Source organism: Oryzias latipes, chromosome 6, assembly GCF_002234675.1.
Source record: "Oryzias latipes chromosome 6, ASM223467v1".
Taxonomy (NCBI): domain Eukaryota; kingdom Metazoa; phylum Chordata; class Actinopteri; order Beloniformes; family Adrianichthyidae; genus Oryzias; species Oryzias latipes.
In genome coordinates this window covers 22,585,319-22,611,035 of record NC_019864.2, presented here as the reverse complement: position 1 = coordinate 22,611,035, position 25,717 = coordinate 22,585,319, and the positions used below count along the sequence as shown (strand labels likewise).

The following is a 25,717-nucleotide window of genomic DNA, read 5'->3' as shown; positions in this document are numbered from 1 at the left end:
CCCTTAAAGAAAAAAGCCAAAACATACATGCTTTGCTGATCATTGTATCCACATATAAGCCTAAGAAAAAAAGTCTTGAAAGAATTCAAACGTTAAGGAAGAGATGGCGCTTTAACATCCAGGGCTTTATTTTTATAAGAAAAAGTTAAAATTCCACTAAACATTCCTAAATGTTGCCAATAGAGAGTCAAAATAATCCCAATAAAACTTTTTTCCCCAAAATGTTAACACAAAATTTGAGAAAAAAAAACAAACAAACAAAGACATCAGGTTAAAAATATATATGAAGTCAGGCATGTTATTTTAAAATAAACTCTATCAAGAATTTGACTATTGTAAAGGTTTATGTTTAAAAAAAAAAGGACAAAACTGTTGATTTGGGTCTCTTGTTTAAAGACATGTAATTCTTTCACAACATTAAAAATACATTAAGAAAATAAAAATTACTCAGAAGCCCGGCAAGATAGATCTGCTGCTCATTTGTATCTAAATAGAATAGAACAGAATGGAACAGAATAGAATAAATCTGCTGTTCTTCTGCATCAAGATAGAATCGAATAGAAATAGAGAAAATTATTAATCTCACAAGCAGAAATTCAGCCAATATTGAGCTATTCCAGTCAGTTTGAGCCTCTGGTCAGGATGCAACCCAACTGTTGAGGTATTGCAGGTATATTTACATGAATGGAAACCTCACAAGAGATTCTGGACACAAGAGAGGTCATTCTTTTGGTTCACCTGAGGACCTCCTCATTATTATTCAGGAGTTAGAAGAAGTGTCCAGGATGAGAAGGTCTATACCTGTTTGTATTTAAGTCACTAAACAGTATCATAAAAAGGAAGAATTGTTTGTAATATGAAATACAGCAGGCTACATCTGTAAAAAAACAAAATAGTCTTCAACAAAATACTTTGTTTTTCAGTCAAGATAATGACCAATCCCCACAGTTCACTGTTTGATTAGGAATAAGAAAATGTGAAGCAAAAAGAACACAGAAGAAAAAAGGCTTTTCCAGCTGGAAAACAAGAAGGCACTGCTCTCTTCTGCCAAATGCCAGACACACAGACAGGCAGGTCGACAGTTATGAAGACAGATGAATGATGCGACGCCTTCAGCACTGAGGGAAATGAGATCTGATGTTGACAGCTAGATGGACAGACCCCTGGTCTGGCATTCAGATGTTTTCATACATCTGCTCTGCATGATCGCTGAACGCACAGGCACCGTGCAGGTGCTGGAACTTGGCCTTCTCTCGCTAATTCAGCCGCTTTCTGGGAACAACGGTGCAAGTTGCATGATGTTTAGCATAATGTGTGCGGAGCAGCGTGCTGCCGAGATAAACGCTTCACAAGCAATAATCTTTCTAAAGACCTGAAGTCTCCAGTGTCAGCCTCCATGTTCAAAATCTGCAACGTGTCGGCCTGCTTCATAATTCATGACATTCAGCCAGCATTTATCAAAAGAGTGCTAACGTGCTAAGAGAGATTACAACACATATTAATCTGTTTTCTTGGCTGTCACACTGCTCTCCTTCCTCCCCTCGTGCACTTTGCATTTATTCCACTCGATGGCTACATCCATACTCTTCACCGTGAAAGGATTGCAGGTTGGTGTTTGTGCCCTGCGGGGTTGAAAAATTACAAATAGATATACCCTTTATAAACAAAGCCCAGTCTGTCATGGGAGAGCAGTCCTGTGCAGCAATCAGCCTCAGGACGCCATTGCATTGTCTCACAGGGGGATGGAGGGGCCGGTAGGTGGCAGTCGTGTCCCATTTGCAAGGTCCACATGGGAGAGAGCATCTTCTACATCCTCATTCTAAATCCCACTCCTTTTCCCCTGCTGTGGCTTTTATTCCCACATAAATTGGATCTCCACACAAATAAAAACGAGGGTTTGTTTTCTCTTATTACAACTGACCAATAAATGAAGGGAGAAAAGAGAGAAAAAGGCATCATGTATACCTGGGGACCTTCACTCTCTCCGCACGGGGGAGAAACGCAGAAGCTGTGGAAGTTCAGAACAGCATGACGTTTGGAAGGGGGAGACGATATTTCTGCTGTCCTGACGGCATGTCTGACTGACGACCGTCAATCCCCCAACAGTCACTGGCGGAGTGGTCTCATATTGAGAGCACAGCTTGTTAGTGGGAGGTAACCTACACGATTCCATCTCCTGAACTTAATTCAATGTCTGTTCCAGTCCGCGCCGAGAACCTGGCGTGGAGGTAAAACCACAAAAGCGCACGGTGGCCCTTTGAAGCGCCCAGGCGGACGCAGGGAAACGCGCTCATTTGCGACCACAGCCGGAAAATCCTCCGCAGTCCAAAGAAGAGAAAAGGACTGAGGCGTCTGGCACCTTGTGGATAAAGGGCTGGAGGGGGGAAATGTTTTAGCAGATCATGGCGCGGCGCGAAAAGGAACAGGTACAATAGGCGCAGAAGTCATGAGCTCCAACTCCCCATCAGACAGACCAGGTTTGTTGCAGGGGATGTGTGTACAGTGAGGGCTCCTTCACACTGACAGGAGCCCCTCGATGATTTATAGGGGGGAAACCCATGGGATCCTGTCTTTCGGCGGTCCATCCCGGTTTGACGCATTTACGTCTTGGATGTGGAGCGGAACATGAAGCGGACGATCACGTTTGATCGCGTAAACTTTATCACATGTGCTTAGGCTTGGGCTGCCGCGCGACTGCTGTCATCGACAGGGAGACGTGAGCATCTTGAAATTCTGCAATGGATTGCGCCACGAGGTTCAACCCGGCTGGATGACAGAGACGGAGCGGAAAAGGGACTTGATGAAAACTTAAGACGTAAGCGAGGGGACGTTAAAGCAACCACACCTCTGCTACTCAGCGTCTGGATAATAGTGTGCCTAACTGACGAGCTTCTCGGGATCTAAGCCTGCCTGGACACTGACCACAAGAGCTTCTGCGCCCACTTTCAACTTGGTCGGAAAACGCGCGGAGGGAGCGCTACTTTCCAACGACCTGACTAACCACCAGGAGAAAATATGTGACCACACCAGGCATCGTCTTCAATCAGGAGATTAGTTTCAACAATGGCACTTGTGGGTACCTCCGTGCTCTGCTCGTCCCAAAAGAAGAGGAAATGTCCGCTGCATTATGGGTTACCGTCGCTGTGAGAGTTAAAATCACGCCATCTGGACTAATGTATGGATTATACATCATTTTGAAAGTGGGAACGCAGTGAGTCTGGCAAGAAAGTCACCACGGATTCTGTAAAATCGTCTAAAAATTGGAGATTTTTTTTTTCCTTCTCGCCCCAATGCATTTTTTTTCCTTTTTCATTTTGGGAGGGGGCAGTGGAAGAGGGACAGTTCGCAATCTAAAGCAGAGATTCACCAGAGCTGGCGTCTGAACGAGTAAGTTCTTGTTTGTGGTTAACAGAAGTCAGTCCATAATCTCCCTTTACTATTGCATCCTCATCTTAGTCTTGTTCAAAACTGGTCATAGTCTGTTCTGTCTTTTTTTTTCGTGACTGCAATAAAAAGCAGCCCTTCATTCCCGCGTTTTTCTCGCTGTCACTAATTCTGCAGCTCTAAATAAAAGATTTCTAATCATGCACTGATAGAACATATAACATGACGGGGAATGTGCACGCTCTCTCGCGCGTTATTTTGCGTTTTTACGCGCGTTTGAGTTAAGCACATAGCTGTCATTAACAGAAAAAAATAGTTTCATTTTTTCTTTGAGGCAAAAAATGATACATGTTTAAAGGGTCAATATGATAAACAGGTGTGTGGATGCAGGAAAGACACCTGACACAATTTGGAGGTATCACTCCATCTACCTGAAAGTATTCAACCTACATTCAGTATCAGCAAAATCTGCCATATTTAGCACGCGTGTCTCTATGCTACAGTGCCTTTGAGAAATGCGGCCTACTTGATGGTGTGCATAAAATATTAAGCAGCAGAACTGGAAAGTCAAGCATTGCATCTTTGGTTGGCATATCTGACCGCTAGATATATGACCAGACATTATTCCATCCCCTTATTACCCTCACCCCACATTTCTGCTTGACTTATACAAAAGGCGCCTGTTCGCTGTCTCTATGGTCGGCTGGGAGGGAGCTGTCCTTCGCCGTGGTGCTGAAATTAAAAACTGCCGCCCCCAACCTCCCCTTAGAACTGACAGTCATGGGGTAGTTAGACATGCGTTTGATTGGAAACATGATGAAAGCCACCACACTGCTTCATCTCAACCACACACAGTTGGCCACAAAGCAACAGATGGGGGGGCTTTTGGCAGATGGTCTTTAAGGTTCAGTTGGAGTGACTCATGTCAAATCATACAACTTCTTAAATAAATACTTCCTTTAAAAAAAAAGTCACATTTTAAGTAGCTATGACTGCTTCCTTAAGACATTAAACGTTGAGATGTTAAAACAGTGAAAACCTGCATTTCTGTACAAGTTTTTCTTCTGGTGGTAAACTGCAGTTGTTTGTAAAATTGATGTTTACGTGACCCTTTAAACAAAGAAATTGCATTTCTCACCTGTAAAAGTGAGAAATGTGGTGAACCTTATTCACCCACTGAAAGAAAAGACCTTCAGATTATGAAGTGACATCACCTTGAGGAGATAAATTAGACTGCTGATTTTATGCTTTTGCCCTGTCGGAGGCTTTAGCATGATAAATCCTCCCCACGTATTCCCAAGATTGCAGTTGTTTATTGGCAAGTGGCTCAGAGTGATCCCTGGCAATAAGCAGAGAGACTGTTCCCTCTCCCTATTTAACACTCCTCAAACCTTTTTCATCCCTGGGGACATTTTTGTGGAAATGGATGTGAACAGTGGTTATGGGGTGTCAGAGACTAAAGAAAGACCAATGCAGCATAAACAGCAAATTACTTTTAAGAAGTGACTCATATTGTAAGGAACCTTAGTTGAGCTTTTGTTCATTTGTAAACTGATGACTGATATTTTTGCTTGTTTGGTCTTATAGTCCTATATATAAAACAGTGGGAAATAGCCTTGCAGCAGGTGCAGCAGAGAGACCAACTGGGACTTCCTGCTGCTCACACAAAGCCGATCTTCAGCTGATAATGCTTTTACTATAGACATCGGCTTTATTTCCAATTTCTCTCGCTATTGTTGTTTGACTTATCTTTTGAAAATCATTCTGAGCAGCCATGTCATAAAATTAATGAACTTGTCAGCTGGAAAAGGGCACCACTGCAATGAGGTGCCAGGGTCTTGCAAAGCGACAGGCTGTACACCCGTGTTCACTCCCGACAATCTCTTTGTCATTATTCCCCTTCCTCAGCCTGTGATTCAGTTCATATCAAGGCCAGCACAGTGTGTCATGTAATAAAATGTTCATTTCTTAAATCGGATTAATCTCTGTAAAGCCCGGCTTAGGACACCATTAGCATTCATTTCTTTCACTGCTGGGGACTTCTATCAATAATGGAGCGAGCGCTACATTTTCCATCTTTGGGTCTAAAATGTCTTGGGGAGTTTCATTGAAGAAAGGGAACAGTTACAGTGATCTTTAATCTGCTTGCTCTCCCTTTGGATTGGAAACTAACAATGTTACGCAGGGGGGTTTTAACCAGTTGATCTGATTGGAGTTTAGAGTCCTGATGCTGAAAATAAAGTAAACTGAAACAGAAAACCAACTGTTTAGGTCAAAGTGTAAGAGAAGTTATGTTTACATGTGACTTTGGCTAAATGTTTTATTTTAACTATTCTTAGCACTTTTATACACAGGGGGTGCAAAGAGTGTAATCCAGTGTGGGTCCTTAGACCTTTCAGTCTACGGCCTAACTACGTAGCCGCAATGAAGTCCAAATCTGGGTCCCCCTGTGCCAGTCCCAGCCTGGATAAAATTCAGAGCTGTGTCAGGAAGGGAATTCAGCGCTATGCTGTAAAGGGAACAATAATAACTTTTCATATTACCTCTAAAAATAAATTAAAAAATGTCAAACATTAAAATTTTATGTAATGCAATATAATTTTTTCCCCTAACAATTTCACACTTAAATTTCAGTTTTATGACGTTTTGTTGACCTCTTGGCCAGGGGGCCCCTGACAAAGAAATTCTGCTCTCAATGGGTTCTTATTTGGTTACAAAAGTTCAAATACTGAAGAAATGTTTCTTCAGTTGCTCAAAAACTATACAGCAGTTAAAAATAGTATAAAACATGTGAATGAATGTTTATTCTTTCTGCATAACAAAGAAGTAGGATCCATTTTTTTTGCCAAAATTTGGCTGGGTGTAGGACTGGCGCCTAGGGAACCTGGGTTCACTTCCCAGGGCGTGCAATGAGCTAAAATCCAGTGTGGGTCCCTAGGCTAGAGCCTTCCTGCTGCTGCCTATCTGGGTCTCCCTGTGCCTTGAAAATACAGGGTTATGTCAGGAAAGGTAACCGGGGTTGAAAAAAGTCTGCCAAGCCACCTGTACAAAGCAGTGAAAGCTGATTTGCTGTGGCGACTCCTGACGGGATGTGCTGAAAGGTGAATAGCGATGCGGCCGAAAGAATAACTGCAAAATAAAGGAAAGAGTAACTTGTGGAAGCTTTATCTCAATGAAATGTTTAGAAATTGTTTAACAACTGATGACTGAGATGACTGTTAGTGAAACCAATATTGGTTCAAACTTTAGACTTGAAACAGGACAAGTGGGAAAATCTAGTGTTTTTCATCATTTTTAAAGTCAGTTAAGTCATGTTCATAGTTTTTTTTTTTTTTTTACATTTGTTCAATGAGGGGGCATGAAGTTACAATTCTAGAAGCAGAGCAGTATGTTTGGAAAAGTGACAAGTATCGACAACATAATCTGGTTTACTAATCCACACAGTGTCCTCAAATGGGTCATTGTCAGGTTTGAGATGATACATTTGAAAACATAGAAAATGGCAGAATTTGGAGCTTTCCCAAATGCATCAGGTCCAATAGTGGCAGTTTTAGACACAAAGGCAGAATCCGAAGTTTTCCCCTACGGCTTTTCCTACCCCTCCAATTGTGAGGGCAGTTGGGTTGTACGATTTTTTTTTTTTAGAGCTAGCCCCTGCGGCAGAGGGATGCGGAGCCCTCGGCCATGAGGGTGTTCCGTGTTGTGGTGAGCCACGGAGGAGAAGCGCTTTTCTTCACCTGAGAATGCTCTGATGCATAGAGGTTCACATTTAGATGTAAGTAGTGACTTTTTTGTTTTAGCTGACCAGTGGCTATTGATGACGTCATCGAGTGGGAATCGAGTCGTCCGAATTAAAATACACTATTTTTCCATAACTCCATAATTCGGATATGGTCAAAGTCATGTGATGAGTAATCACATGGCTGAAGAAGAGGCAGGAGCTAAAATAAGCTGAGGTTCAGAAATGGTCTCTTAAGACAGCAAGAAGTGATCTATCAATAATTAACATAATACGTCTTTACCTCGCAGTATTACCCCAAAATGCTGAGAAAAAACATTCAATATTTCTGAGAGCTCCACAGTTAATTTAGTCACTTTGTCCAATTTTGAAGTATTTTATTTTATTTATTTTTTTGAAATAAAATTTCCTGTTTTCAATCCACTTTGCTGCTCCATGGAATCAAGCGAGCACTGAGCTTTTCCATAATTTTATAATATGATCTACCACAGCAGACATGCACACATGCACAACTGTCTTAGACATCGTGAACATGCGGGCCAGCATTGAAGGTATCTGCAGTTGCTCTTCTCATTAGTCATCCTTTCCAGCATGTCTGTCCGTATCTTCCATTCAAGAGGGAAAAAAAAAAAAACAGCTGAGCAGGGGGACAGCCGCAGCACATTCCACCAGTCGATGGATTAATCAATTGGAGTTCCAGCTTAGCCCATCCATCTCAGGGAATAATTTGGAAGACATCATAAAAGTGCCATTCTATCTTTCCAGAGGTCAGGGAGCATTGTTCCTGTTTTCTGCCTCTGCTGCGCCTCTGATCATGGGAACAGGGATGGATTAAATGAAATATGGATGGGAGTGTTAGGTGTGACAACCCTGTGAGGTGTTTACTTGTGTTTCTTGGTTTTTCCGAGTTGCATTGCTCTAAAATAAATTCTAACAAGTCCATCTCAGTTTGCTGATTTCCTCCTTTTCCTCATAGGTACCAATTAAGAGCGCTGACCTGAATTTAACATTTACTTCAGCCCAACGCTCATTTTAAATCATCCACCCTGCTTCAGCGGTAGTGTCTTGTCGATTTAGTTATCTGCATGTTTTTCTCTGGTACCCGTCTCCTTTTTTGACCTCCCTGGAATGTCACAAGCTCCCAAAATGAGAGTGACAGCAGCTGAGGTGGGACTGATGTAATGCCTCTGTTAACAGCAGCTTGCTTAGGTACAAGACAAGCACACATTCGTCCTCCAGCCCTCCCACTCACATTAACAATGGCACATGAGCAGGAAGGATTCACTCTTTAAGGCTTTTGGGCAGCTGGGCACTGTCTGTTTGAAGTGATACTGGCCCTGGCTACTGCATTAATTCATGCTGTTAAATTAAAAGGTTAAATAAGGTGTGACAGGGTGGTGTGTGTTGTGGGGGCTTTTTCAATTCCTCATTTATTTTGCAAGTTAGGGCTTTATGTAAGTATAGCTACAGAGGCACTCTTCAGAAAATAAAGCTAAAGATAGTCAAAAAAAAAAAGAAAAGAAAATTGAAGGAGAAAGGGGGAAAGGGAGGCTTTCTTCTCAAGCGTCTTCACTTCAAGCCGTCGTCTCAGTCACATGATGTTGACAGAAGAAAATTGTAAAGGGCTGTGCATGCTCAGTGCTCTGAGCTCCAAACACTCAAAGTAAAAGAAAGGGTGAAAAAAACTATATATTTATGCCCTTCAAACAGGTTTTTAGTGGTTGCATAGCAACAGAGCCATCACTAGCTCATCCCAAAGCATCTTATGAGCAGCTAGCCCTTGCAGAACTTGTCCATAGACACAAGCCTGCAGTGACAAAACACCAACAAATTTTAAAACCATGAACAACACTTTTTTATGGTTTATACCAAATAGAAGCTGGATCAAAGTGTTCAAATCATTTAATAATGAAAAGTTTGTATACTTTTTTTTTTGCTTTTATTTGAGGCATTTGCTGAGAAGAAAGAAACCAATTAGTTGTGAAGTCAATGCATTTTGTTTTCTTGTTCATCATATGGTTACAAGAGAGTTGCAGAGATAATGGAGTTTTCCAAGAAAAAAGCAGGCAAAAGTTTCCACATAAACTTCTAAAAGCCGTTTCTCTGTCTTCATATATCAGACCCAAAATATTTAGAAACTTATTGTATTCATACATCAAAAATATGATCAGCTTTATGCTTCAGTAGTCACAATTTGTGTATTGGGTTAAACATTGGAAGAAAAACAAAGTTATAGAGATATACATGTTAACAAGCCTTTGCAGCATGCATAAGCATCTAGAAGGCTCAGACAGCTCCGCTCCAAAACTGCCCGGTACCAGAAATCCTTCCTGCCAAATACTATAACCCTGTTCAATAATTCACAATGCAGAAGATAACCTTTTCCCCTTTTTTTTTTTTTTCTCTTTTCTTTATTTTGCACATTTCTTTTGCACATCTCTTTACCTGCACTGTTATGTAAATAGCTCTTTAAATTATACCACATTTTCCTTGTTCTCTTTTTTATTTTTATTTATATTATTCTTACTCTTTTTTTCCTGTCAGTTGTTATGGTAACGAACAAATTTCCCACGTGTGGGATCAATAAAGTATTTCTGATTCTGATTCTGATTCTGATAACACAATAATAGCAGGTTTGGTCTGTGCTGTTTGACTCAATTTGTACTTTTAAAATGGGCTCTTGAATGGCATACCTGAATGCAGCATTACTGGATGCATGGAGAGTTAGCAGCATAAGCATATAATTTTCAAAAACAAAGTCCTACATTGAAGTGCATGCATGAGTGTTAAATTACATGTGTGTGCCTTCCTAAACTAGTGCCTTGTATCAATCCCAGGGTGCAGAATGAATATCTGAGACATGGACATCTTGGCTGCGCTTTTGCATATGTTTTTCTGATTGGTTTAATAGATTATTAGTCCACCAGCACTGGCAAGGAGGTTGTGCACTTCAAAAAGAGCTTGCCTAAAAGTAAAAAACTAATATTAAGAAGAAAATGACAAGAAAGTAGAAATATTATCTGTTCTTGGACCAAGTCATTTTAAGAAAACAATATAACTTATATTAAGAAATCAAAATCTAAAAATAAAAGTTTTCAAAAAAGGGAAAAAAAAGCTAAAAAAGGTTTGATATTATGAATTACCTAAAATCTTTTGTTATACAGCCCAATGATTATGCTTTTTTTGCTATTTATAACCAAATTCTTTGTATTATTTAAATTTTAGGTACCCAATTGTAGATTATTTTGATTACAGTGACACAAAATACTTTTGTAATAGGCCTGGGCAAAAAAGCGATTGAATTAATTTGAATTATTCTTTGCGGGCGATTTAAAAAAATAAGTAAATCGAGTTTTTGCACTTTTTGCAGATTTTTGGCTCCCCAGAGCGTCCGCAGCGTTAGTTTCACACAGCGGTATGGCAAACGACAAACAACATCATAGCACACACAAAACAGCAAGCAACAACATGGCTACCCATAAGAGTGGGATGTTTGTTCCCAAGAAAGGAATAAAATCCTCTGTTTGGAACTGGTATGGGTTTGCTGCCACAGACATGGAGGAAGAGACCCCACGCTGCAACATTTGCCTAAAGCCCATCGCAGTCAAAGGCAGCACAAACCTATTCCAACACCTGCGGGAAACCTTTGATACTGTTCTCCTTCACTCCGTAACACCAAACATGAACGCGCACCGCCAACACTTGTGCACGCTCTCACTCACTCTCGTGCGGCACGCGCTCCTTCCTCCTACACACGCAGTATGCTGACACACATACACATACTCATTCTACAACACCTATATAGTTAGTTAGTAGTTAGTTGTTACTGTTATTTGTTAATAAAGAATACTGCATTCTAATTATTAATTAATTATTGTATTCATTTACGACGCGGCCGCCGGGGGATTTTGTGTTCGCCGGGGGGGGGGGGGGGGGGGGGGGGGGTGGAGGTTTGACCGCGACTCCTGCTGCTTCATCACCGCAGTGATCAAAAATCCCACACCGTCAAAGCTCTAGTTTATATCTTGTGGGACACAAAAAAAAATGCGACTTCTCCAGTCCCGATAGCAGAACCGTTGAGGTCAGATCTTACGGATACTGCGGCCTTGAAGAATGTTGCCCCGGGGCTCGTTCAATCGCAGGGCTCGGTACCTATCCCTAGGAAAGGGGCACGGTGGAGAACAATCTCAAAAGCGGTCGCTTCGCATATAGCCAAAGACATGGTACCTGTGGAGAAGACTGGGTTTATTAATTTAATCAGATATGAGCTGTATTGTTAATCCTTTAGAAAATGGTGCTACTTTCAATGTTTGTCTCCTTTTAGTCTAGACTACAAAGTGTGACTTAAAACACAGCTGGGACTTTGATTCCAAGAGTATGTTCTTTTATTTATTATTCATCCCAGAAATGAAGGTAACATTGGTCTTGCATTTGATGAAATAAGAGCCAAATCTGCTTTAAGTTTTCTGCTGTTTGTACTTATTGCTTTCCTAAAATAAGGAGGGGAAAATCGGGAAAAAATCGGAAATTGAATAAAAAAATTTGGACCTTATCCCCCAGCCCTATTTTGTAATAAGTGGAAATTACTGATTAACAAGTTGGCCTATTTCAATAAATCCTCAAGGCTCAAAACTAGCACTTATTTTCAAACATAAATCAATATTTTTTTCCCAAAAATTATGACAATAAATGCCAGTCTAACTACTCAACATTCATTGAACTTATAAAAAAATAAAAAAACTGAGCCGAAAGTGACAGTGCAGTTTGAAGTTTTAGTCTAAAATCAAGTTTTCCTATTATCAAGTCAAGAGCTTGGAGCAAAACAATTTGACTAATTTCAATGATAATTTCCTTATTTCTTGATCATAGTTCTTAATGAGACAAATATATTTTGAGAAAATCTTGGCAAGGTGTAGAGCAAACGTATAACCTGATAAACATCTTGAATGTCAAAGTGGCTTGTGGTGTAACACTCCTTATAGCTCCATATTGCAACAGTGCATGGTCACATAATCAAACCTATGGGTGTCTATGTAAAACATGGTTTCAGAGTTTTTAATCTGTTGATTTCTAAAGCCACTTACTCCCCGCGACCTTAATGTGTCATTCATCTGTGTACTCGCTTTAACACAAGCAGCCCTACAATGATCGTTTTGATCTGACATCTATTGACTTACACTCTGTTTAATTCAGCGTGTCTCTCTATAGTCGGCACATGTATCAGTCTGTTTTGGCGCTCAGGTCAGAGCCCTATGACGGGGGCTGTCAGTCTGCTCCTCCACGACATGTGAGAGAGGAAACTTGCTGCAGAAAACACTGGATGATTCAAGAGAGCTCACACGTATCTGGTTATTGGCTAATCTCCCACACAGACAACAGTAATTAGTCCTGAACAGATGCCACCTCTTCAGATGAAACCCTTTCCAAACAGCCGTGTTTTTCTTGATGAATATTGAAAGACAGGGTTTGGTTTTCATGCTTCAGAAAACTCATTTAAAAATCAATCCTTTCAATTGAGATAAAACCTTAGTTCTTTAATTGGGCTGAACCTTAAACGTTGCAAGAGTACAGTTCATATGAACACAACTGTCTGCATGTTGGACATTTTGTGTATGTCTGAAAGCAAAACTTTATAAATGAAAGCATACAAGAGCTTTGGATGAATAAGGAGCTTTGATGTGTCTGTCAGAGTTTAATATTCCTAATCAATGACAACACTAAATTGAATTGATGAATTTAAAGTAGTAAAGAAGAGCTTCAGAGAGGTAGCTAATCATGCTTGATGGAAAGTGTGTGTGTGTGTGTGCGCGCGTTTCTGTGTTAAGCCCAGTGTGTAGCCTCCTGCAGCCTTTGCCAGACTCCTCAGCATTTGGCTGCAGTCCGTCTGTCACCGAGGGAAAAAAAGAAGGCAAAACATTCAAGGCCTTGTCATATTTCATTTCACTTTAGTGAGTAATCCAACATAATTCAAACCAACAGTAGGTGCGTTTTGCTGCAAACTGCAGGTATGTGATACCAGATCCTGTTTGAAGATAACTTAAAGAATTTGGATTTCACCCATTTTCAAGTTTTCCAGATAAAAGCCACATTTTTATATTCTCCCTGATACTGTACTTGTTTGCATGCAAAAAAAGATTTTTTGCAGATTATTTAGAAGCAAAACAGTTGTTTGAGTTCAATTTGTTTTTTGTCTGTGCATTTGGTCTTAGCCTTTGAAATGTGAGAGACCAAAACGTAACCTTGTCTCGCCACTTTTGTGACTCCTCGATGAGTGTAACTAGATATCATATGTTTACACTTCCAGGAGAAATTCATTGTTTGACTATTTTCTTTTTTGCAATATCCTTTGATTATTAATATGCAGGTCTTTTTCTAGGACATAGTTTCTGCAGAGCAGCAGTAGTTCATCAGAAATTTACCTCCAAGTTGTGGGCAAGTCCGTTGCCATGGTATAAGTCTGCCCACACTTTGCATCCTCTCTTTGTTTACACTCTCTCCCGTTAGCTTACAGTCCCTCAAAACCCCAACCCAATATTAGTGGTGCAACAAAAATGTTCGACCAACATTGGAGCTATCCAGCTGTACAGTTCAGATGCCAGGTCAGACGAGGAAAACAGACGTACATGGATCCAGTCTTCTACAAGTGGATACATCAGAATAGGGTTGAGCAGGGAGCTTTTGGCCCATCCAGGGCACCTCTCAACGTAACAAATATGATCTTTTTCAAAAAGCATTTCTTCCTCGTCTCCTGATTCACAACAATTTAAATAAGTTTATTGTTAGAAAAGTAATTTTAATATTAATTTTGTTTAGACATGTCCTCCATCATGAGAAAAATGCTACAAGAACATTTTAAAAACAGGCTTTTCATTGGAGTGGGCTTTTGACATCAAATGACCTTACAGTCTATACCGCCCTTGATGTTCCTGGTGTATGACTGTGGTGTTTGATCCTCTTCCTGCATTGGAATCTGTCACAGTGATATAGTGATTATGTATGGCAACAAGGGAACATTCTGTGCTTTATGTTGACTGCTAATTGGACTCAAGTGCAACAACTGTGTCATATTAATGACCCAGATCCACCTCATTGTAATATTCATGAGATACGAGGATTGTTTCTCCCCTCTGAGGCTAGACAGAGCACCGGTTTATGAGTATGTATGTGAACAAAGGATTGTGTTTGTTGCTGTGGATGCAAGGAAGAGATGTCAAAAACAGAGGTTGATTGCTGTATGTGCAGTTCATCCCTTTGGATTCCTGAAAAGCAGACCCTGCACTAGTTGGTTGCCTTGTTTTGTGCAAGTTTTTCCTATGTCTCAATTCTGCCAATAATGAAAAATGTGATTTTTTTCTGCTCTATAATAGGTATGTTACAGATCCTTCAAATACCTTGATGCTGTAGCATATGGTGGCAGAAAACAATAAAATACATGGTTTTAATTGTTACACTGTATGATAAATCATCAAACACTGAATATACTGAATATGAATGAACCCCTCTGGGAGATGCTTTTGGTTTTTAGGGCAGTATGGAGAGGTTAAAAGGTTCCAATGTGCTCGATGAAACAGGTGCAACTCCTACGCTCACTGGCATACAGTGCTTCCTCTCCCCTTGTAACAGTGCCTGTCTGAATTTGCATAACACTAATCAGAGCTTTAAAAAGACCGGGTTCTCTCCGTTTTCATTAACTTGGTATCCGAGTTGGATTGCATTCTGTAAAAGCTCTAACATGTCCTAGCCACTTCTTCTCTGCTGGAAGACACAATTACTTCATGCAAGAGCAGAATACACAGTGTTGTTTTGTTGGAAGAAAAAGACAGACAATTGTGAGGTGTTCTGGTGTTCCTCATGTCAAAAATGGTCCAATCCACCTCCACATGGGAGCAGAACTGAGCCAAACTCTAATCAAACGACATGCTGACCGGTGGACTGATTGGGAATAGTTAGTCTTTTGAAGGATGAAAGAGAAAAGTGTGAAATCCTGATTGCAGGAGGCAGAATAAAAACTGCTGCTGTGAGCTGCTGCCTCACCTCCTTGTTATCAGTGTACATTCTGAGGACATTTAGCTACAAACTTCACAGAGCAGTGCCCTTTATGCGCGACACTTAATTGAAATACTTGTATCAGTTTCACATTAGTGTTTACTTTTGAATGATGGACCATGATGCACTGGTTTTCTCTCTGCAGGCGGAAATAACGCATAAAAGGGGGGCTGTTCAGCTTGCCTCTGTCTTCCAAGGAAAAATTAGATTTTAATTAAGAATGAAAGCGGCTTCTTGAAGTCTCCGGCATTAGATTCAGCAGAGCAGGTTTTGTGCAGCAGTTGAGACGTTCATTATAGCTGGTTAAGAATGGCAGATATCAATCTAGATGTGAGTTGTAAACCTCATACAAATCATGTCCCACATGCAAAACCAATACAGGTCAGAAATGCAAACAGCTAAAGTGGCTACTTTGATAAAGGACCAACTGTGACTTATGGTCTATGTTAGCCCTTCAAAAACCTGGATCCACTTTGAACTAATTTAACATGTCAATGCCAGATTTCATAATTGTTAGAGAAGCGAGATTTGCTGACAAAGGGAAGATGTAGGTTTCGCAGTGGTTAAAATGGGAGAACAAATTGCTATAAGAGTGCTCACCCATTTTTGTACTCATTTGTTCCAACATCAAAGGATTGAGTGCATTGTGATTACAGCCCCTGTGAAGTGGACCTTAATCCAAATTAATTGATGGAGCAATGCAGGAACACGAGGACAAGAACTGTATTGTTTTGCATGGTACAATGAGAAGGTTCTGTGTGATTTCTTTGAAGTGAAACGAACATTTCCGTGCGATGCTTTTAACTAGCTTTTTATCTGTCTGTTAGGAGAATTGATTTCATTATTTTATTTTTGAAATATTCAAAAAGGGTAATGAAACCATGCACATGCAAAGATTTACTGAAGCATAATATGACCTTGTGCATTTGACTTTTTACTGAGGCATCTGCATCTATGATCACATTTTTACTCAAATTGTTGAAGTATATGGATTAAACCTGACTTAATAAATGAGAAAGATTGCATGTTTGATCGTGTATTCGAGGGAAATGATGCAATATTAGTTATCTATGTCACACTCTATGATCTGGAGTTAATTTGAAGGTAAAATTAGAGTCAGATGTTCTCAGTTAATGAGATTACAAGCAGGTGCAAGAGTGTGCCAGATTTTATTTCAAGACCAGGGATCTATCAAGTCTAATCTTTCCTACACATTTTTGTGAAAGTGTATTCATCGTTCAAGGAGATGGGAGTGAATATGGTTCTGTGAGCATTTCAGAAGAGCTCTTTAAACTTAACAAAGACTACAAAGACATATCCTCAGAGTCTGGACCTATTTAACCTGCAGTAAGGCAGCTTATGCACAAAAGTAAGTAGTCAAGAGCATCAAAAACTGAATAGGAGGTAACAAATTGATGTGACATACTTGAGCATTAATAACATTGCCATTTTCATGGCTGGGTGACAAACTTTTTTTCTGCTTCTCTGTTTTTCTTTTGAAAGCATTCCTTTTTGTTTTATTGTTTTTATTAGAAACAGTTGTGCATATACTAATAGTTGTGCAATCATACTTAAAGACCCACACCAATGAAAATCATGCTCTTGGTGTGTTAGAGCCATTTAAACACCCTACAACGTTTTTGTTTTTACTGGATTTGCAAAAGAATTGGTCAACCTAGAAGCCCAGCAGTTCTATTGCGCATTGTTTTCGTTAGTTTTGAGAAGCTACAGAGCGTGCACTCGTTTTCGACCGTACTTTAAAGTTCTTATGTTTGTATATTTTTGTATTTACATTTTTTGTAACAACCTTTTGAGAAGTAAACATCTGAAAAAGAAGAACTTGGACTGTGGAAGTTCATTTAAAATGGACGCGTCAACTATAAGCTCTGACTTTATAGCTTAAGTGTGCCTTTCAGAAAATAGACACAGTCACACTTACATGGTGCTTATGATGATGGAGGACAAGAAAATTAAGTTCAAAATTGAATTTCTAAGTATTTATTTTCAATCACTGTGAATCAGGAGCAGGCGCGAAAAAGTTTAAGAAAGAGCTTATTTGTGAAAAATACCCTGGGGCGAGAGGCAGGCGGAGAGGAAGGGGGTGGGGTTGCACCATGTTAGCAGTCCTGCCCACAACTCGTAGGCAAAATCCCAACGAACGACAAAGGTTTATGGATTTTGGCTAAAATGTCAGATTCATAATTGAAAGACCACTAGGAACATTTTTATGATGAATCAAAAGACGATTGGAGTGTGGAACTTTTACATACTAGAGTAAAACAAGAAATGTTTAGGATTCCCAAATTATCTGTACCAACATAAAATGGAAAAAAGCTATTTGTAGACTTGAAGGATCAGCACCATGTTCTGCCAAAGACAAAAATACTTTTTAAATGCTGAATTGTTTTGTCATGATGAGTACTTCCTTTAGCTTTCAGCTTTCAATGTTGTTTTTTTTTAAGTCATTACCCCATTAAGAGAGATCATTTGTTTCTCTTTAGTGTCAATCATAATTTGATTTTATCTTTGAGCATGATGCTTTCATAAAAATAAAAATGAAAAAATAGGTTGAGTATTTTGTTCCTTTCTTTATTTTTCATTTACGAGATTTTGGCGCTAAACGATGGTGAACCCAGGCCCGGGTTTCAATCCCATCTGGGACCATAATGTGTGGAGTTTGCATGTTCTCCCTGTGCAAGTGTAGGTTTTCTCCATTAACTCAGACTTTCACCTACAGTACAAAAAAATGCTTTATGTTTCAATTGGTATCGTTAATTTGTTCTTCAATGTGCATCTGAGAGTGCATATGTGAGTGTATGGCCTTGAGACAGACTGGGGACCTGTTCAGGGTGTACTCTGCCTTTGCATAGCCCTTGCTGAGTTGGCTCCAGCAACCCTGTGACTCCAAGAGGTATTCTGCGGGTTCTGAATGTGGATGGATGGATACAATTTTCTTCAGGTTTAGATTTTTGTAAGGCTTTAGAAAACTATCATGAGTTTCCTTGTAAACAATCTTAAGCTGAAACCTTAATATCCAATCTCTAGAGCCCAAGTTGTACTATTTACTAGTTACTACTAGTACTAGTTATTTATTTATTTATATTTTTTTTCATAGGCATACACAAGCAACATCTCTACACCCATAGCAAACTATTTCATTAGGTATTGTGTATTAAACAATCTAACCTATGTATACCGGTAATTTCTTTTAAAATCAAATTTGGTATGAATACTGAGCATGTTCCTTCTTTTGAAAATGATCAGATCTTAACTTGCTGTCTATATTTAAGACCACATACAGTAAATGAATAATAACTCTCGTGAGCTGTGGGGAATTAAAGTGGCAGAACTACATTAGTGGCAACACAAACCACTCTGAATAAAGATGATGAAAGAGTCCATGCATCTCAATTCACCTTTGGAAACAGGTCAGAAGAATGTTCTTTCCCGCTGAACAGATGCATAGATTCTGCAGATAGAGCATTATCAGTTTCATTTGATTACAAAATGAATCACCCTCTTGATTTAAAGTCTCTGTCACCTTGAAAACTGGTAAGAGGCCAAGAAAGGATTGTTCTCTCCACATGTCTTGTGTTCTCAAAATGCTCACTGTTGCTTTTTGAGTTTTGGAAGGAAGGAAAAATTCACTCACCAGTTGTCAACTAAAACTCGTGAGGGTGAAAAGAGAAGGTAAATTGCAGTTTTTACATTTCATTATTTGATAGTTTGGCTTTTTTTTGGAAAAAGAGTCACCTGGATGGATGAGAATTTCACTTTCCAGCAGATGAACCAATTACAGTTTAAATCAAAGATGATTCACTTACAAGTTTTTTGTAACGTTTGATGTTTTTCATTTTGTAATGTACCTTGTAATTATTTTGTTGCTTATAAGAATGGTTTATAAAAACAGTGGAAAACAACACAACTGTTTGTGAATGTGTGTATGCATGGGTTAATAGGACTGTGAATGTGAAGCACTCCGGGACGTAACCCTTTAACACCGGAGGTATTGCTGTCAAAACCTAAAAAGCAAATGTTAAGAGACCACACCTCTTGGACTGTGATCAACCGGAATCTGCGGATTCTGACGTGGAGGAAAGCGACTTTTCAGATCATCTTCACAACGACGTGAAACACATTACTACTGTAAATTGTTACGTGAGCTGCTTTTCTCCGCTTCAGAATCTGCTGGATTTATGTTAATTATGTAAACAGTTGAACGAAGTAGAAAAATGCTATGTAGTAACTATAAGCAAACACATCTTGGATAATATTACTTGTGTTCTATGTTGGTCAATGTCCTAAATAATTCTTATTTATAAGGTCGGATAAAAAAAATAAAAAAAAAGTACAGTCATCTTGCATATAAAAACAGTTCTTGCTCAAAAGTCAAATCTTGATAACAGTTTTAAATATTTTATCGTTTAGTTCAGTAAATTCTTCACTAATTATTTAACTCTTTCAGTCTGTTATCTCTACCCAACTCCACTCATCACCATTATCCAGCTTAACATTTTCTATTCAACTCATTTCATTTCAGCATGGTTTATGCAAAGTAATTGGTTCAGAGAACTGTTTATCCTGATCCTCCACATTTCCCAGCCCCTCTGATTTAGAATCCAGTAAGCCATGTGCCTTTAATCACAGCTATTCGCGCAAAGCAACAATACCCTAGCTGATTTCAGATCAACTCTTCCCCTGCTTATGGGGAAGCTAAAGGCAGCATGCTGCAGGGGCACCGCGCAAACATGGCAGGCTTGGGGCGAGCAAAGATCCTCCAGAAAGCAAGTGCATCAGCGCTATTGTTAGCACATAGCAGGAGATTAGTCCTGATGGCTCTATGCGAGCTAGCAGACTTGGCTGGTGTTCTGCATGATGCTAGCCCAGCCCACCCCTGCTGTTACTACAGCTCTGTCAAAAATGACTCAGAAACTGTAGGGACAAGACTTGTTGCAATCGTAGTCATGGAGTCGGTCCATTCAAAAACCCTTTTCCCCATCGCCTCTCTGGAGATCATTCTCAGCTAATAAATACTCAACTCATTTCAATTTAGCTTTTTACTAGAATGCGGTGATTCACCAGCCATTGTTTCCCCCTTCGATTTCTGAAGGCGACAAGCTCATGGTAGTTATAGTAATCCAGGAATGAGTCATAGTGTGAAAAATATGCACATAGCATCTCAAATATGCACAAGCATCACGCAGAACACAGCAAAACTGCTACTGTCTCGCCCATAGCAGCAAAAAGCAACTATGTCTGCAGCCAGCTTAAACCTTGGTAGGTTGTATAAGAATTGCAACCACAGACAAGATCACTCAGCCTGTAAATTACAGGCTGCCCGTTTCATTCATTCTCTGCATGTTAGAATTTCGATACCACACACAAGGTACCCACATCCCCACAAACACAGTTTACGAGTATAGCTATATGATTATAGTACATGATTAATTAGTAGACAGATTGCTAAACGGTGGCGAACATGGTTAGATGTGCAGAGGAAAAGATTAGAGCCTCCATGGAATTCAATAATGTCCTCCATGCCCCGTTCCTTCTCTCACTCTCTCTCATCATCTTCCCCCGTCCAGTCCTTCCTTTCTTTCTATGTGAAGCTCTTTTTGGGTTAATCATTTCTAGAGGACGACAGCACAGCTTGCTGAACAAGTGACACAACATGGAGGTGGATTCTTTAGCATCCTGTCTGTGATCACAGTCGCTTTATGCCATAACCACATATTTTGCACCACTACCGTTTCCAGCATAGTAGAGGTAACACCATTTAATGCCCTGTTTTACTCTTGTATATTTAATTTGCCTGACCTGCTTCCTTATTTTCTGTATATTTACTTGTCCTTTCACTTAGGCACCACTAGGGAATTTTGCAGTATTAATGATAATTCATTAGATCCCTTCACCTTTCTTGTCACTGTGGGACTTTTTCTTTCTTTTACTTTTTTAACTCACAAATCCAGTGGGAGACAAATGTTCCTAATGATTTGTTTGCATACTGGGGACACGTCCAGCTCTTATAGATGGCTTTGGCACCCGGGCCCTTTGCAGCTTCCCCGTTTTCAATAGAATGTGCTTTTAGTGTATCATTGTACTGTCCCTAAAAATAGAAAGAAAAATGCTCGCATACATCCTATTAAAACAAAATATTTATGTAAGATTTTCTTTAAAAAAAAGTTCTGGTTTGTATGCACAAACTGGGAGAAATTATATCAAAGTACTCCATAATCACAGAAAACATGAACTGATTGCATTAAAATGTAAAAATAGAAAAAACATTTAGGTCTTTGGATGTTCCCGCTTGAAATCACAGGGAGATAGTGGTCGTTTAGTTTGCCCAATGTGCATGTTAGTCTGCATGGGGCTCTCTTAATCAATGTGGTTGCAAACTGTGATGTGATGTGACTGCTAACATGGAGTCTCTCTGTCTCCCTCTTCCCTCTTTATACACACACCCATGCACGCACACACACACACTCCCAGGGTCTCCAGCTAAAAGTTAAATGTCTGCCAGCTGAGCGTGTCCCTCAGTTGGGCTTTTGTTCGCCTCCAGCTGAAGCCCTGTAATTTCTCTGCCAGTAATTTGTCAGGTCTGAAAGCTTAAGGGTGCAGAATTTGTTCAAAGTTCTGCAGCAACACAAAATTTAAGAATGTGTTCAAATTATATTCTGACAACAGCAGCATGGAGTCGAGAATAAACTATTATTGTGAAAATTTCACAATTGTCTGATTTAGCTGTTATTATATTAATTCATATGGATTGCTTGTTTCTGTACTTAAGCTACAGGAGCTCATTTAAATAAAATGCATTATTTGCAGTTTAATGTGGGTAATCGTATTTCTGAAGAAACAACGTTGACTGCATGTAACTGTTGGTTTTGTCTCCTCACCAACGCATAATTTCATAAATGGTTGTAGTCACGCTTTGACAATGCTTAGATGCAGGTGCAATTCTGAGTGCTTCACGCACTTTGTAGTGCTGAGTGCTCTGGCATCAGCTGTATCAGAGGTGTGTTCCCCCTGTGTTGTGAGCAAATCGGAAACAAAGCTGGGTATCTGTTTTGTTCTAAACCATGCTTTTTTGATTCCAAATTAAATTCACAAGCCCTGGAGACTGCATCTGAAAGACTTATCGCACATAACTTACAAAAACACAGACATGAAAGGAAAGCATGCTGTAGAAGGGATACATTTTTGTGGATTATTTGGTTTCCCCACAGATTTCTCTTTTTAGTTTATGTTGGCCTGGCTGATTTGATCCATGTACAAAGGAATGGCCTTAAAAATAAATATTAAGGACTTATCCTTTTACTTAGAAGATTATTTATTCATGTGATTCAAGCCTGGTTATGAGTATCACAAAACATGAGTAATGCAACAGTTTTCATGAATTCAGCAACCCTTTATTAACAAGAAAATAAAGTACTGGATTTTAAGGAAATGTAAAAATGGATTCTCACTACCCTTGTCTGTTTCCTCACATTATTTCTTTTAGCTTCCCACTGAATTTCCACAGAATGCTTTACTTGTCATCCAACCTCAATCTTTGTAGAAATCAGGGTTAGATGACAAGAATTGCCATTATGTAACTCCTGTTTAAAAACAAACACTTATTTATATATATATATATATATATATATATATATATATATATATATATATATATATATATATATATATATATATATATATATATATATATATATATATATATATATATACCAAAAAGCTATATTTGTTAAGCCTTACAATGCAAATTTTCAGTGGTTTGACCAGGCACATTCTGTGTTACTTGGATTCATTAAGTAGGTGAACTTTTTTTAAACCAATTATTGTATACAATATAACCTCCATCCATCCATCCATTTTCTATACCATTTTTTTCCTTTTCGGGGTCAAGGGGCTGCCGGAGCCTATCCCGGCCACTTGTGGGCGAAGGCAGGGGCACCCTGGACAGGTCACCAGTCTGTCGCAGGGTATAATATAACCTGTAATAGTTAATTTAATTTATGTATCTGACTAATTTGTCACCATATATGTGTGTCAGCAACACTTGGGATCCCAAATAGCCCTTTTACCTATGTTCATTTTGTGATACATTAACTTTTTTAAAAGGGCATCACCTTTTTGGATTTCTTAAAAAAAAAGAAAACGATATTAAAAAAAAACAACCAGCTTCTCAGAGTTCACAGAACAGTTTTGAAGCAATGGTTCAATCAGGTTTTTGTGATGTATGCAGTTAGATTATCTCTCTCTTTTTACTGAATTTCGAGGGCTTTGGAATACAGTATTTATCTAATTTCAGCATAATGCACAACATTGTGGCAGAGGTCCAAAGTGAGAGCCGTTAGCAGCAAGGGAGGCAGACAGAATATTAGTCCAAGGACAGACACAGAAATTTACTTTACGTGGGCATGTGGAATGAAAAAAAATCCTGCTCAGGCAAAGATGTAAATCATAACCTTTTTTTTTTTTTTGTACTGCTAGTAAAAGATGAGGAAAACCCAAACACCTGCTGCATTTCTTCTAGAACATCTTTTTTTTATCCATCTGTTAAACATCAGTCAATATACAAGAGCACATGTACAAAATAATGTCCTTCAAAAAAGCACATTCATGGTGAAAATATGTACATGGGGCCCAACAACTGATTATGTTTATATGGGGACTGTGGAAGAGCTTGAAAGCAGGAGGTTGACAGCAGTGTGTGTTTTGAGTGTGAGTGTTGCTGTTTTTTTGTGTGTGTATTTCTTTAGTATTTGTATGAAAACCAGACCTATGACAGACCTCAAAAGGAGCATTTGTCAATGAGCAACAAAAACCGGGCACTTAAATACACTAAGGGGACTAATTACAAACAAGAAACAGCTGTGTTAATTAGCAACCAAAACCAGGTGTTAACATGAGGGGAGGGCAGAAAGGAAACAGAATCTGAAATCTTACTTCAAAATAATATCAGTTAACACAAACATTCTAATAATCTAAAGAACTGAAGTTATCCAAAAAACGTTAACTAAGATAAACAGATCCTCTGAAAAAATCTTTAATAGTGCATAGTAAAAAAATAGATATGTTACATTTTTGTTTACAATAGAGAAACAAAAATGGTTCTTAAAATATAACCCTGTTCCACAGCAGCTATACAGCAATATGTCAGTTACAAAGTTACAATTTTTGTTACATAGTTACAATATTTTTTTATTTTTAAGTTTTTAATTTTGCTTTCCCCATTTTTTAGGTTCAGTTTATTTATTATGCTTTTAATCCTTGACATGTTGGAGTGACTTTTCCTAATAGGTCATCCCCATTAATCAGTCAATGATGTGTTATCTTGATTAATAAGCTAAAATGCCACACCATTCTATGCACCTGAATCTCTACTATCTGAACCATTTTATTAAATTTGGAATGATCACATAAATAATTGGCCCACTAAGTTTTAAAGAGTGATTTACCCTCTTAAGACCCGGGCTAATATTTTAGCTAACCATCTACACACAAAGTCATAGGACCCCAACTACTTTGGTAATATCACCTAAAATGTGATGTCCAAGCATTTGGGTGCCAGGACTTTAAAAAAAAAAAAAAGCTGAAGTAGGTTACATGTACAGTTGTAAAAATTAAATTTACACACAAACACAATTTCACAGAAACTGTTCAAATACTGAGGGCGGTACACTTTTGATACAGCACAATTATTGCTTAATGCAAATTAAATTAACAGTTAAGATTTAGAACTCTAAATAACAACAAAGAGTTTTTGTTTATCTGTATGTGGTGTCCATGTATGGAAAATTTAGCATTGTAGCCCATTTTTTAAACTTCCTAAGAAAGGGAAACAAGAATTGGCCTTATTTCCTATACAATAGCAACAACAGTTTTTTTTTTAGTTTTTTTTTTTTTAACTAGCCTATACAATAAAATGATTCATAACTCATGTTTTTTGTTTCATCACTTTGAGAATCATAATGTCATTTCACGAATGAAAAAGCATTTATATAAATATATGGGTATGATTTTTACAGATGCAGTAATGTATATGAATACATTGAGCATGGCACAAATCTCGATCCAAAACCAAACTGCACGTTACACTATGAAAGCAAATCGTGGGGAAAGTCAAGTGTTGTCTCCCTAATGCAAACCAGTACGTTTGTTGTGCTAAATTTAAGAAGAATCTAGTATTTACTGTTTTTTTTTTTTACATAACACCAGACTGAAACCAACTGAAAGGCTTATCTTCATTTTTACTTGCTTATTAGCAAATTAAAAATATACATTTTTAAATTTTATTTATTTATTTATTTTTTTGGTGTTGTTTTGTAATACACAAATCATACTGTATATCAAACCGAAACAAAACTATGACCTAAAATTGAGGTTTGAACTGAATTGTGGGGAAAGTGAATCGTTGCATCCCTTTATGCATGAGAAACCAGGGATATACCACTTAGACATTTAAGAAGGGGGTGAGATTTAATGAGTTACACAGATTTTAAATATGAAGTATTCATCACATATGTTCATTTTTATGTTTTGTTT

General features: G+C 38.7%; 1 non-coding gene across 1 annotated transcript in view; it reads left to right on the top strand.

Moving 5' to 3' along the window:
- The first annotated feature begins 546 nt into the window (after positions 1–546).
- LOC101169603 overlaps positions 547–25,717 on the top strand; it is a 39,906-nt gene continuing 14,735 nt past the window's right edge. The window contains exon 1 of the transcript XR_002873418.1: positions 547–3,387. This is a non-coding gene — a transcript (uncharacterized LOC101169603). The remainder of the gene's footprint in view (positions 3,388–25,717) is intronic.